The 15,364-nt window shown below is 39.5% G+C and overlaps 1 protein-coding gene across 1 annotated transcript in view; it reads left to right on the plus strand.

Moving 5' to 3' along the window:
* The window catches only part of gabrb2b (gamma-aminobutyric acid type A receptor subunit beta2b), an 85,878-nt gene that overhangs the window by 26,731 nt on the left and 43,783 nt on the right, over positions 1-15,364 (plus strand). The window lies entirely within an intron of this gene.

Genomic DNA, 15,364 nt, shown 5'->3' on the forward strand with positions numbered 1-15,364 from the left:
ATGAGAAGTAGCCAGAGGAAACACCATTTGTATAGACACTGGCTTGGGGTGCCCTGTACAACAGTCGAATCCATGAAATGAATCTGTCCTTGAAACCAAATCTTTGCAAGACCGCAAAGAGAAAGCTCCACTCTACACGATCGAAAGCTTTCTCAGCATCAAGTGAGATAACTACTTCTGAATTAGTGGTTGAGTGTTGGGAAAGAATGACATTCAAAAGCGTGCAGACATTAAAGAACAGCTGGCGGCCTTTAATAAAGCCATTCTGTTCATCTGAAATAATAGTAGGAAGAACCTTTTCAAGGCGAATTGCTAAAATTTTAGCCAAGACTTTAACATCAACATTCAGCAGTGAAATAGGCCTATACGAGGTGCAAGACGTAGGATCCTTACCCTTCTTTAAGAGAACAGTAATTAGTGCTTGAGACAATGTAGGGGGCAATAGACCACGTTCAAAAGATTCATTATACACTGAAAGAAGTAGTGGGGCTAACTTGTCTATAAAAGTTTTTAAAAATTCAACTGAAAACCCGTCAGGTCCTGGTGCCTTACCATTGTGCATGGTCTTGATTGCATACACAATTTCATCCAGCCTAAGAGGGGCATCTAATTGTTCAGCTATAACAGGATCGACAGTGGGCATTGTAAGACCGTTAAAAAAAGAATCCATCTCTGAGGCATCAGCAGCAGATTCAGATTCATATAGGGAGGAATAGTACGTCTTAAACACCTCGTTTACTTCCTTTGAATCAAAGACCGAGTTGCCTGCCGCATCTTTAATTTGGGAAATTAATCGAGACGAGGCCTGACGTTTTAACTGATGGGCCAAAAGCCTTCTGGGCTTATCACCATATTCATAATAAGTCGCACGCGCACGAAGTAAAAGACGTTCAGCATCTGCCGTAGAAAGTAAATCAAATTCAGTCTGCAAGTCAAGTCGTCTTTTATGCAAATCGGGAGTGGGACTGTCAACAACCTGTCTATCTATGTCACAAATTTGTGTAGTCAAAGTTTGAAGTTTGGCTTTGTGGCTTTTAGTGGAATGGGCAGAGAAAGAAATTATTTGCCCACGCACATATGCCTTAAGAGATTCCCAAAGCAATGACCTCGTAACAGTATTGCTGTCGTTAAACACCATAAATTCATCAATTGCGGATTTGATAAAGGTAACAAACCCCTCATCCGAAAGCAACAAAGAGTTAAATCTCCAGGGTGAGGAAAAAGAGGACTGGGCTATGAGCTTGATGTCAACGCTAAGTGGTGCGTGATCGGAAATGACAATAGGATGATATGTAGATGACAGTACTTTTGGAATAAGGGAACCGTCCACAAAAAAATAATCAATCCGCGAAAAGGACTGATGTACCTGAGAAAAGAAAGAGTACGCTCTGGCAGTAGGGTTAGAAAACCTCCAGGGATCTACAAAACCATTCTGAAACATAAACTCAGAAATAGACTTGGACATAGAGGATTGGGTCAGGGTCCGAGGATTCGAACGATCTAAGGCAGGATCAATAACACAGTTTAGGTCACCACCCAATATCAAAAGATGAGTATCAAGGGAAGGGAGACTACTCAAAAGTGCATCTGTAAAACCTGGATTATCAAAATTTGGCGCATACACATTGACTAAGAGGACGGGTACATTGTACATGGTGCCTACAACAACCAAATACCTCCCGTTTTTGTCAGCTTTAATCTCAGAGGCTGTAAACTGTACCCTTCTGTTTATTAAGATCGCCACCCCCCTGGCTTTTGAATTAAACATTGAATGGAAAGTATGACCCACCCATGGGCACCTGAGCCTAAGATGATCCCGATCTCGCAAATGGGTCTCTTGCAAAAACATTACATCACTCTTTAAACGTTTAAGATGCGTAAATATTTTAGATCGTTTAATTGGGCTATTCATACCTTTGACATTCCAAGTTAAAAATCTAATACCACTATTGCCTAAGGACTGACCTGAAGTGCTGATCATTGCAGAAAGACAAAAGAGAAAATACTTATTTCTTCACCCCCAAAGAAAGAACAAGTGGGAAAAACACACTCACACAAACACACAACGCAAACCCACAACAACAAAAGTACAGCTTCAGAATAAAAATAATAATAACACGTCAAACACACCCACCCGCCTCCCCCCTGCACAGCAAAAGCCCCCATCCCCAAACAACGGAGACGGCAGTGCACGCTCCCACCCGGAGCAATCTGAACAAAAACGCTCCCGACTACGAAACGAACCGTGTCAAACCAAAGCTCCAACAGAGTCTTTTCTCAATAGATTAAAAGGCACAAATAAAATAAAAATAACCCAATTATATTTTACTATTAGACAGGTAAAACAAAACAAGTGTTTGGCAGAGTAACAAACTTAGCTTACCACAATGATGTTTGGATTAGGATCATACGCTATTTCAAACAGACAAACATTGTCCTGCTATATCTTTTATCTTGTGGTTATTGTCTTAATATATTCCTTGGCCTCATCTGGCGAGACGAAGTCGCGCTGCATTCCTTGATAAGTGATCCGTAGTCTTGCCGGATAGAGGATCCCAAATCGGACTCCCTGGATGCCGCGAAGCTGGCGACGGACCAGCGGTGTGGTCGGGGAACACAGAAATGGTCATATTATTTATCTGCACTCTCTGCAGCTCCCTGGCCTTCTGGAGAATCCTAGCACAGTCCGCGTAATAGTGCAGCCTCACAACCACAGCACGGGGACGTTCACCGGTGTTAGGTTTGGGGGCCAAAGTTCGGTGGGCTCTGTCTACAAGCGGCTCCTTCCCAAGCTGAAATGCCTCCATCAACAGCACGGACACATCTGTAGCGGACAGGACGTTCTCCTCTGGCACACCAACAATGCGTATATTATTGCGGCGAGACCTGGACTCCAAATCCTCGCATTTATTCTCCAATTTGGCCAACTCCTTTGACATCGCATCAACTTTGGCTTGGAGGTGGACAATATCATCTGTACATGTGGAGAGAGACTGCTCCATCCCCGTAACCGTGCTCCTGAGGCCAGCGAATTCCTGCCGCATGGTAGTTATATCTGAGGAAAGGTCCGTTTTTAGTTGCTGTATGTCGGACCTGATAGACGTGAGATTCTCCGCAAACGCTGCCGTCAGTTCCTTTTTAAACAGTGATGAAATTTCTTCACGAAGTTCAGAGAGGAGTTCAGCCTTCGTGAATTTTTCCGTATCGACGAGCGGCGTGTCGGGTGACCCAGGCCGTGGCGAAGTTTTACCACGAGGCGGGGATGCAGTGTTAGCAGCAGGCCGCAAGTTCGGCTGAGAGGTGCTTGCGCTCTTATTAACCTTACGCGACATTGTAAACACAAAAGGCAAAAACAGTCTTGTCTCGGAACTATACAAAAAGAAAAAACCCGTCAAAATGTGCCTGGAAATGCTAGATAATAACTAGACTCTGCAGGAGCTACGCTCGGTGCGACCTATGCCATAGTCACATAAACCGGAAGTCGAAAGCGCTGCTCTGCTCACACAGTATACAGTGATAATGGGATGCTGCTGCATTTCCTCAATCCAATTCCCATATTGGGAGAAGTCTGCGGACTAGGCAAATAATGTGCCAATCACTGGAGTAGATAATTAAACAACCCTGCCACTAAGAAGTTGGGTCAAATGAAGTTCACATTGAGTTTCTTAATGCCCCGGATATTGTGGGCCTGACCTAGGTTAGCTGACACACACCTCTGCAACATTACATGGACTGGTACCTCAAGATTGGCTGGAGGGTGTATTCCAATACTCTTAAGCCTCCCTGGGAAGGTCTGTTCCAGGGTACTGAAGAAGCTACCTCCATTTGTCAAACCCCATATTCAATAGCAACAATTTGGTTTGCATCCTGGTTGCAAAATACTGGACCAGTGGGAGTTTTCCCAATAAATATGTTTTGTGGACTTAGTCGAGGTATCCAATCACATCCTTCAGGGTGTCCTTAGAGTTGTTCAGAGTGTCAGATATCAGTCCAGTTGTTGCAAGCTACTGAGTCCAGTCCGTGTGCTACCATAGCGTGAGCTTGTTTTACATTGGTAGCAATAACTCAGACTTAGAGTCAGCCACTCAGCCAGGTCACAGCCAAGAGGTTGAGGTTATCAGGTTTGGTGATTTCAGGATGTTGTCTCTGCCTTTTGCTGATGTTGTGCTTTTGACTTTACCAAGCCACAAACTCCAGCTTACACTGGAGTGGTTTGTAGTTGAGCGGGAAGTGCTTGGGATGAGAAATAGCACCTCCAAGTCTGAAACTATGAGAGGGTCGTGGCTTCAGACTGGAAAAAGATGGACACTCCAGGTTGGAGAGAACTTGCTGTCCCAAGTTCTAATGTGGCGTTCTAATGTTACTGTTTTGTTTAGAAGCAAGGGGAAAGGGAGAAAGGTGTAGTGAGTTAATTTGACATCTAACTAGGATGTCTCTTTGGAGCCACCTAAGTCAGGTGTTTTGGTCATGTCCTGCTGGAAGCTCCGAGGGAGTCCTAGGACATGCTAAAGGCAATATACTGGAAAAGTTACCTATGGAGAAGGATGTCTGGGTGCCTCTGCTTAGACTGAGGCCCCTGTGACCCAGACTTGATACTGGATAATTGGTTGAAGTTGAATGCAAAAACATACCATCTTTTTTGTCTCCCCTAAATATGAAGAAAATATTTTATCATTCACTAGAAAAAATTGAGATAATTGTATCAGGAAGAGCATTCAATGTAAAACCTGTACTCAAAAACAAATATGTAGATCACAAATGGATGCTTGTATATATTTTTGTGTCATCTTGGTAAGACGCTGATAAAAAAAAAGTATGCTACTATATAGTTTGTTTGTTTTTTGTTGTTTTTGTTTTTTGTTGTTTTACTTATTTTTCCAAAAACAAGAAGAAAAAATAAGCAGAGTTTATACAAGGGCTTACAACACAAGACAAAAAAGAATAAGACAGAAAGACCTGAAGAAAAAGCTTTAATGCCGTGCAGCGATGAGGATGAGAGGGTTAGTAGACAGGGCGGCTTGAAGGATGAGTGGGGTTGACGAGGTCAGACTGGGTAGCTGGAGCACCTTTATTTTGGGGTTTTCAGTAGTTTTTCTTCTTCGTGAGTTCACAAAACTGGTCTTCAACAATGTATTTGAAAAAGATGTAGAAGGAGCTTTAGTTTTATTTTTTTCTAGTGTACTGGAGAAAAGATATTCAAGGACAATTTATGACAGAAATAATAGTTTGAGCATTTCGGGAACAAACCATCTGCATGGCCTTTCAGAATATGTTGAAGTTTGTTGCAGATTACCTGCTCACTTAAGATACATATACACACATGGGCATTAGGTAGTTTATACTATATAGAGCTACTGATTATCACTTAATTTAGTGCGTGACTGTGAGTATCTTTTTTGTCACTCTTTCAACATAATGGCCTGACCTAAACTGTCTGGAATTGAATCACTTTCCTAAGTGGATGGAGGGGCTTTCCATGTGTTCTTCTGTGTTGTTTATGACTCATAACTCTCCCGTGTACTGTTTTTAGATAAGATACGTGCTTGGATTAAACACAGATTTGTTTTATTTTAGAAGAAATCCTGGTCATTACGACTAATTGAGGGTCATCATCCATAGCTAGGAGTAAGATAGCTCAAGATTATAAGCAGTCTAAAGGACTTACTTGAATATGCTCTGGGAAATAATTGTCGCCTTTCCCATTTGCATTTCACTGAGATAGCTGCAACTTAAGACTTATAATGACAGTACCTCTATAGCGATGAATGCTGATGGCAAGCTGAGCAGAATAAGCATATAGAAACAATCTTACAGCAGGATATAGAGTGGAGTGCACCCATGACATGATTGACTTTACTGCTTTTTCAGAAGAGTACTATATATTTCCAGTGTCTATATATGGAGTTGTAATTTCTGTAAAATAAAATTTCTACAGTATTTTAACAGACTTACTTACTAACAACATGTTATAGAGAAGCAATCAAAAGCAGTTTGACCAACTGTCTTATAGATTATAGAATTTCTTTTTTTAGTTGTTCCAAAAAACTCTAATAATATATTTAACCTTCCAAAAAGAAACAATTATTGCAGAGTGTAAAGCATCCTGCTGAATTGGATATTGGTTATTAGATATAATGGATCATGTCATAGGGTTGTGTGTGAAAATTTAATGATCACTTCGCATTGTCCCCTCTTTGACAGTGTGGGAGCACAGCATATTCTGCACACGTAAATTCAATATCATTCTTCCTGCTTCACTCTGTCTCCTTTTTCATTTCTCTCCATCTCTCTATCTCTCTCCAGCATAGTTTATATACCGATGCTCATTATGACTGTTGTTATGACAGCCTCCCTTGCACTTACATGCACACACCCGCTGCAGTTATTCTGGTGATTTACAACCTCTTTCCTCCACAAGAGAGATGCACTATAACTGTTTTTGAGGGGAGCTTTATGTTCACTGTAAACTAGCCACAGTGGCACCTCCACAGGGCCTGTCCTGCTCAGCAAACCACAGCCTCCTCAAGCAGATCGGTGTGCAATAATAGGCTCTCAGGGATGACAACTGAAACATTCACTCAGTTTAATAACCAAACCGCAGGCCATTTAACACCCTTCTTTTTCCACCAAGGCTGTCCTTTATTTATTTATTTTTTTACACTATTTCTAAAGAGTATTTCAAATTCAGAAAGTGGACTTTGCCTTGTGGGAATTGTTAAATGAAGTTTTTGGGCAGTGGCACAGTTTTGTTTTGTTTTTTGTGATGTTGCCTCTGTGCACCATTGGAGTGGATATTGAATCAAAAAGATACAATTTTAACCTTTAAATCAAAAGCATTGAATTAACTGTTTACAAATTATAATCAAATTTACACATAATCCCAACAGTTCAGAGTCCTATACCTAAATGATCAGACTATGCAGATGAAACATCTGTTCATTGGAGCTCTGAATTTGAGCGTGAAAGAAATCACGATGAAAGTATCATCAGTGTCGTCTCTGTGTGTCGGCCACAATATTGTCATTGTGCAAATAGATATGGACCTAACTGTGAGTGCAACATAAGATCGAAAAAGTTATTATGTAGTGCAAAGAATTCTTTAAGAATGGAAAACTTGTAGAGAGTTGTAGGTAAAAATCACAGTTCTTTTCTTGTATTCCTTTATTAGTCAAGACCGTAATGCCACAAGAAGAGCATACACATTTACAACACATTAACAGACCCTTGTGTACAAACTGCAGTTCTACAAGGAACATTTGTAAAAAGGTGCAACACATAATTGAAATGTCATTTTCAGTGTCCAGACAAAAACATCTGTGTGTTTGTGAGGAAGAGGTACAAAAGCATTCCTATTGTTCCATGTATCACATGAATGCTTTTGTGTGATGCTGTGTCTAATAAGGGCATCAGAGATAGTATAGGAGGGGAACATTTCAACAAGCATCTCTTCAGTCACACGTGCTGTGGTGCATAGCATGGCAGAAAGAGCAGAGTGTGAGCTGTTACGTAACCTCCAATCCGGGACAGAAATGTTGCAAAGGCAGCACGTGCAGTAAAGGATCTGTTGGCGCAAGACTGAGGCTACCCAGAAATTAGATGACTATAGTTATTTACTGAAAAGACACAATAAAACATTTGTTTTAATTTTAATGTCTCTTTAACGTTGGGTTTTAGCATCTCTTGTTTCCAAAAGTCTTCCAACATGTTATTAAGCCTCCTAATGAACTTTTAAATGGAGATGCAGAAGTAAGGTTTCCCATTATTATTATTTTATTATTTTTATCATAAATTAAGTAAATAATGTACATTCTTGATTTATTGCCAGTAAGGTATTATATGGATGAATCCATGTAAATGGCACAAAGACTATAATGAAATTATATGAAATGGGTTACACAATTCCAAACTATGTGTGACCCTAAATTTACCAGTGTCACTCTGTTCCTATTCCAAGTCTAATTATAGTATTGGATGCTAGTATTGCCACTCTACTGTTTATGTCTTGAAAAACCCAGTTCCCAAACTCATGGTTGTCAGCACCCAAGCCAAATAAGGTACAAACAACAACAACATGACAAAACCGATTTAAGTCAGACAGCGGTTTTACTCTGAAAGCTGCTCCCATTTTCCTGACTCCATACAGTCGATATCCAAGCCTCTAGTTCCCAAGGTGCTGTTGGATGTCAGATCTGTAGCCAACAGGCATACTCAAAAATGCATGTTCAGCCTCTTTGCCAGGAAGTGGATGTGCCAGTCATGACAAAAAGTTCCCTGAGACAGCAAGTTTGTTTAACTTAGTTTTTCATGGATGATTGGTAGGCTTCTTACTGCAGTAAGCTACATGAGCATCTGACTGCTGGCTTGACTATTTTTAACGTGCCCCAGATTTACCAACAGAGAATTTTCTTGCAATTTATCACACTTCTTGTATTTTTTTAAAAAATAAATTATTAAGCTGCTCTATGAGTTTCAGGTGATGTGTGCACTGTAGATCAGATTTCCTTGTACATTTATTCATATATTCATTGCCGGTTACTGACAGCATAGTTTCTACCACAAAAGTACTGTACTACTGCTCTATACTGTAAAGTACAATATAGAATGATACTGTATTATTACAGCAGTAGATGTTTTTCACATCTACCGCTATGACTTATGGGTTTATTTTGACAAAACCAGTTTTTTACTGACAAATCCTCATGTTCAGTTTTGCTAGTGTACAGAGTTTGATCATTTATTCACCTGCTAGGCCACAAGGTCAGCTTTAATACAACATAAGTGGAAGGAAGCTGCAATGTTAGCTATATAAAAATATAAGATTAAATAATACAAATAAATAGTTCAATAGACTGAGCTGTGGACAATGCTGTGCAGTGTTGTATACAAACTTCGTGATAAACAATTGCATTCAGAAATAAACAAATTGAGCAAATTGTGCTTCCATAACTGCAGCTCATATCACCATTTCTCTTTTTTTTTCAGTAACATCCTACAAGTTGCATGTTCTGTGTGATTTAATGTTGGTGTCAGTATTTACTGTAATGTTGTATTATTGTCATGACATTTTACAGACAGAGCAAGGTGATAGCAAGCCTAAATTAGCTGTGACAGAAATCACAGTCAGTGCTTGCTGCTCTTTGAATTTAAATGCTAAGATCACAGTCAACATCCTGGCTCACATAGTAGATTTGAGGGATTTATTTGATCATCTTTTTTTTTAAGGTTTGCTAATGTAGTTGTTTTTGCAGTGGTACATTTCCTGGCACATTACCCCACTAATTGCAGAAGTGAAATAAACAGTCAGAAGTAATTTGCATTGCACTCCATGCACCCTCAACCTTGAATGCTTGTAACAGGAACTCTCTTATCAAAACATTGCTTCACAGCAGAACTACTGCCCAAATCCAAAAGCCAGTGGCAGAAAAAAAAGGAATACCATTCAGCTTAATTCAGGTCACACATAGAACTACAATGATCAAAATGTATAGAATTTATTAAGGGTTTTAACAAATTTTGAACTAAAGAAGAGCTCAGCTTTCCTTTGATAAGCTGAGCCCTTAGTTGTGTGGTAGGCAGGTGAGCTCTCTGTCTCATTACTAACAGTTACTGTTGGTTCTAGATTTCCACGTCTTAGGAGAACATTAAGCAAAAGCCAAAATCCTTTCCTGTTAGTGATTTCTGCAACTCGAATACATTCTGTGAGAGAGTGCGCTTTCTATACATTTCTTCATTTGACTTGACTGAGATATCTAGCGTTCCACTTTTGGGCTGAGCAAACAGTAGATGGGTGAATATGTTATGCAAGCACAACACAGCAAACCCAAACAGTTCTTAATCCCAGAAAGACAGCCACTGTCAAAGGAAATAGAGCATATACACTCAAAAAAATAAGTCATTGGATGAACTCAATTGGACTGATGGCAGGTTTTCCACGTAATACATCTATTTTGGTCCAACCTAATCTACATACATCATGACAATTCAATTAAATTGAGTCAGTAGAACACAATTTCGTAAATACTGCTAAAATGAAAAAAAGTACATTAATATGATGTGAAAGGTTTTGGTTGGTCCAACTCAATACAATGCCATTCACTTGAGCTAGATTTTCATTGCATTGAAATCATTATTTTGAGTTCAACTAAATCATAATTTTCATTACCAGAAAACTAATTTAATTATTAAAATAATGACAAAATGAATTTGTTTTTACAACTCAGGTTTATTCACTTGAATTAAAAGCAGAAACAGAATATTTTGTAAATAAACATACATGTCACATGGTCAAATCAACCTTAACAAAAATCAAAGTGCTCACAAAAAAGTGCTGACGTACATTTGTAATGAATGTCAAATCTGAATAGCACACACCTCTGTAATACTAGGCAATACTGAAAACAAACTGGAATCTGTAAAATCAGATTTCACTTCAGAATCATTGTATATATTTATATAGGCTACATTTCACTGTATGTTATACTTGTATAACTATGCATGTGACAAATAAAGAACCTTGAACCTTGAACAATACATAAATACACACACACATATACATATATATATATACATATATACATATATACATAAACACCCAGCACGCCCCTGCGGGCGGTTTATCCTTCAAGCTCGGGTCCTCTACCAGAGGCCTGGGAGCTTGAGGGTCCTGCGCAGTATCTTAGCTGTTCCCAGGACTGCGCTCTTCTGGACAGAGATCTCCGATGTTGTTCCCGGGATCTGCTGGAGCCACTCGCCTAGCTTGGGAGTCACCGCACCTAGTGCTCCGATTACCACGGGGACCACCGTTACCTTCACCCTCCACATCCTCTCGAGCTCTTCTCTGAGCCCTTGGTATTTCTCCAGCTTCTCGTGTTCCTTCTTCCTGATATTGCTGTCATTCGGAACCGCTACATCGATCACTACGGCCGTCTTCTTCTGTTTGTCTACCACCACTATGTCCGGTTGGTTAGCCACCACCATTTTGTCCGTCTGTATCTGGAAGTCCCACAGGATCTTAGCTCGGTCATTCTCCACCACCCTTGGGGGCATCTCCCATTTTGACCTCGGGACTTCTAGGTTATACTCGGCACAGATGTTCCTGTACACTATGCCGGCCACTTGGTTATGGCGTTCCATGTATGCCTTGCCTGCTAGCATCTTGCATATACATATATATATATATATATATATATATACATATATATATATATATATATATACATATATATACATATATATATACATATATATATATATATATATATATATATATATATACACACATATATATATATATACACACACATATATATATATATATATATATATATATATATACACACACATATATATATATATATACACACATATATATATATATACACACACATATATATATATATATATATATATATATATATATATATATATATATATATATATATATATATATATATATATATATATATATATATATCAGAGGTGTGGACTCGAGTCACATGACTTGGACTCGAGTCAGACTCGAGTCATTAATTTTATGACTTTAGACTTGACTTGAAAAAATGTTCTAAGACTTGGGACTTGAATTGGACTTGAACCGGTTTACTTGAAAAGACTTGATATTTTACCCAAAATATAAAATTTAACATGCATATTATATAGAGATTGAAAATGTGACGTCATTCACGGGTAGAACCGCAAAGGATTCTGGGAACTCGTGGCAAGCGGTAGTAGCGCACGCAGGCTTTCAATTGAAATCAGTCACACAGCGATAAAAAGAAACACAAAAATGTCAAGAAGCTGTTGTATTATTAACTGCAATAGCCGGTCGCATGACAGCCACGGGAAGCCGACGGGTAAAGAGATCGGTTGTTATCGGATTACGTCGTTGAAGAGAAATTGTTCAAGCCATGTTTCCGAAGTAACAAAGACGGACGGATGGCCTGGATTGCAGCCATTCAAAGACCAAATATAACGTCCCAGAACACTCCAGCTCACAGGTTAGTCTGCTCCAAGCATTTACACGAAGGTCAGAGTTTTGTAGTAGTTAATACGTCATTTTCATAACATAATTGGTGATATAGGTTACAAGCAAGTCTGGCGCTGAACAGAAATTGTCGCGCTATGCTCCTTTATTTATTGTGCATAAATAGTGAATTGTCCTGACACAATATTGCGTTTCGCTTCTGTTATTATGGTACATTAACAAAAACATATACTTTTATTCACAGGATAAAACAGGTTTTTTGTATCACTAATTGCCCAGTACGATTACAGCATACAATATTATTGTCACTGCTACATTTCTGTGATGCTACCAGAAATTATTTCCACTACTAATTAATTACCGTTGAGCTCAAAGGTCCTATTAATAAACGGTTAACGAATGTGTATTTATGACGACGATTTGTGAGACTGGTAAACTTATGATACGTACGATGGTCTTTCGTTCTACACGGTGCATTTCAAGGTCCTGCACCCATCCGTCGTTAAACTGTACCTGGGCTTGTTGCAGTGACCTGAAGTTACTAAACTTCATGAGTGTGTGCACTCACTCCAAGAACCGTATGATTATAAATATGCATATAAATATGCTACGATGAGATAGCTGACTTCATCTAACTAGCAAATGTTGTCCAGGCTACGTTGGTGATGCAGTTCTTTTTAATGTGTATGATATTTTTGTCATGCGATTTTAAAGCCGGTGTTCCAGATCTACTGGCGTTTAGATCAACTGGCGTTGGTCGAACAGATGTGTGGCAGTCTTGCGTTTCAGGAGCTGCTACCGACAAACCAGCAAAAAAAACGCCAAGTGTGTCACCTGTGACACTTGTGAGGTTGTCTCAAACACACTCCGTCAGTCTTGATGCTGGTGAACAACAAAATGTTTAAAAATGTGGCGAGTTTACCTGGTGATATCCTCATGCGCGACGCGATCGCGAAAACAGCAAACAAGTAACACCACGCCGATGTTGTTCACAGGACAGCAAGAGTAAACGATCGGGAGACTCTTGTCGTCGTTATCGTTCCCCTCGCACGGTTTATGTCTCCGAATTCAGCGTTTTTGCTTCACAACTAAAGCGAGCAGTTTGCTTTGTGCACTAACATGGACTCGAGTCAACCAGCGCCACCTCTGGCCAAGTGCCACAGCCTACAGCCAGATCAACTGGTGACACACATCTGCACCACGTTTGAATTCGTGTCATGCACATTTGTACCTTTCAATTGTCTCTGTTTGTGCGTCATGCAAATAAACCATTGAAATGAATGAAATGATATCATGTATTTATTATCAGCCTACATTTGTACAAAATGCCAAATGACATACACATAGTCATAAGAATCACCATCCTGATATCAATACTTTTGCCCATAAGAAAAATGTCGTGAACAAATATATGACACACTAATATTTCACCAGTGTTGTAACATCACATGTCGTTAGCATAGTCTGCCTGTGTCTTCCCTCTGCAAACGAACATTTCAGAGTTGGTTGTTATATACAGTCTGTATAAGTGTGGTCAATCTAATAAACATTTGTAAGGAGATGGCAGTTACTGTGAATGTACAGCAGGTGATTAGTAATAAACAGTCAGACAATGACTCTGACAATCTCATTCAATCTTGCAGATTGAATGCACCTTCTGTGGAAAGTGGTACCACACAGTGTTGTGGACAAATGTTGTGGGTGCTAAATAAACAGAAAAAAGTGATCCCTGTTGTCTTTGCTTACTGATTGTTTTTAATGTTGACAATCCACATTGCTGGCATTGCATCTGTCAACATGTTTGTGGGTAGATTTGGATGTACCAAGGGTAAGTGCAGCCACTCAGCCTCTACTCAATGTGATCATAGCAGCAGGTGCAGATGTGTCACAAGTTAATCTAGTAGTAGGCTATGGTAGTAGTGGACTGACCTCCATTTGAAACTGCTCCAGCTGCTGTGTGATAGTGGATCTGCTACAAATTGAAGATCATAAGCAAGTTTTGGAAATTAACCCTTGAATTATGTTGAAGAACAAACAATTGACATTGATTTTGTTGCGGGTCATTTTGACCCGTACTGTGTAAATCCACTCAGAATTATCCAAAAACTGCAATAAAACAATAGCAACTTTATTTTCGATTAGATAAACATGTAGAACACAGACATACAACAGTTAGACTTTCCATAACTATTTTAGGAACAATTTGGTTTTTCATTCTTACAAACACATTTCTTTTGAACTTGCCCAACGTTCTCAGTTTTTCAATGCTCAACATTTTCAATTTTGTCCACATGCTGGACAGAATGTAACTGTGTGCTTTCTGCAGATGTACTTCTTGCATTTCTCACAGAAAGTGCTTGTTTTCAAACAGGAACCTTCCTAACTAAGATTTAAAACAAAAGATTTCTACGTCTCCTCCAGTCTCACAAACAGATGACAAACCAAGCAACACACCTGAGTCACTGACTTTCTTAAATCCACTCACTCTCACTGGCTGTTTATTACTAATCACTGTGTAACTGCTGTGAATTCACAGTAACTGCCATCTCCTTACAAATCTTCATTAGATTAACCACACTTATACAGACTGTATATAACTCCAGCCATGTTGATGGATTGCCTGTATTGGCTGGAAATATTAATTTCCAGGGAAAGAACACAGGCAGACGATGCTTACAGGATGTGATGTGACAACACTAATGAAATATTGATGTGTCATATTTGTCCAAGGTGTATTTCATTGTTATGGAAAAAGAGAATATCAAAATCATGATGACCAATTGGAGTGGTGATTTCTATGACTTTGTGTATATAATTTGGGATTTTGAACAAATGTAGGCCAATAAGGAATATATGATATCATTTCATTCTTTTCAATGGTTTATTTGCATGACGCACAAACAGACACAATTGAAAGGTACAAATGTGCATGACACGAATTCAAACGTGGTGCAGATGTGTGTCACCAGTTGATCTGGCTGTGGGCTGTGGCACTTGGCCAGAGGTGGCGCTGGTTGACTCGAGTCCATGTTAGTGCACAAAGTAAACTGCTCGCTTTAGTTGTGAAGCAAAAACGCTGAATTCGGAGACATAAACCGTGCGAGGGGAACGATAATGACAACAAGAGTCTCCCGATCGTTTACTCTTGCTGTCCTGTGAACAACATCGGCGTGGTGTTAATTGTTTGCTGTTTTCGCGATCGCGTCGCGCATGAGGATATCACCAGGTAAACTCGCCACATTTTTAAACATTTTGTTGTTCAACAGCATCAAGACTGACGGAGTGTGTTTGAGACAACCTCACAAGTGTCACAGATGACACATTTGGCGTTTTTTTGCTGGTTTGTCGGTAGCAGCTCCTGAAACGCAAGACTGCCACACA

The sequence above is a fragment of the Aulonocara sp. 'chitande type north' Nkhata Bay genome, linkage group LG10 (genome assembly GCF_057382095.1).
Source record: "Aulonocara sp. 'chitande type north' Nkhata Bay isolate Kocher_YH1m ecotype deep benthic linkage group LG10, A_spYH_male_GT1.1, whole genome shotgun sequence".
NCBI lineage: Eukaryota > Metazoa > Chordata > Actinopteri > Cichliformes > Cichlidae > Aulonocara > Aulonocara sp. 'chitande type north' Nkhata Bay.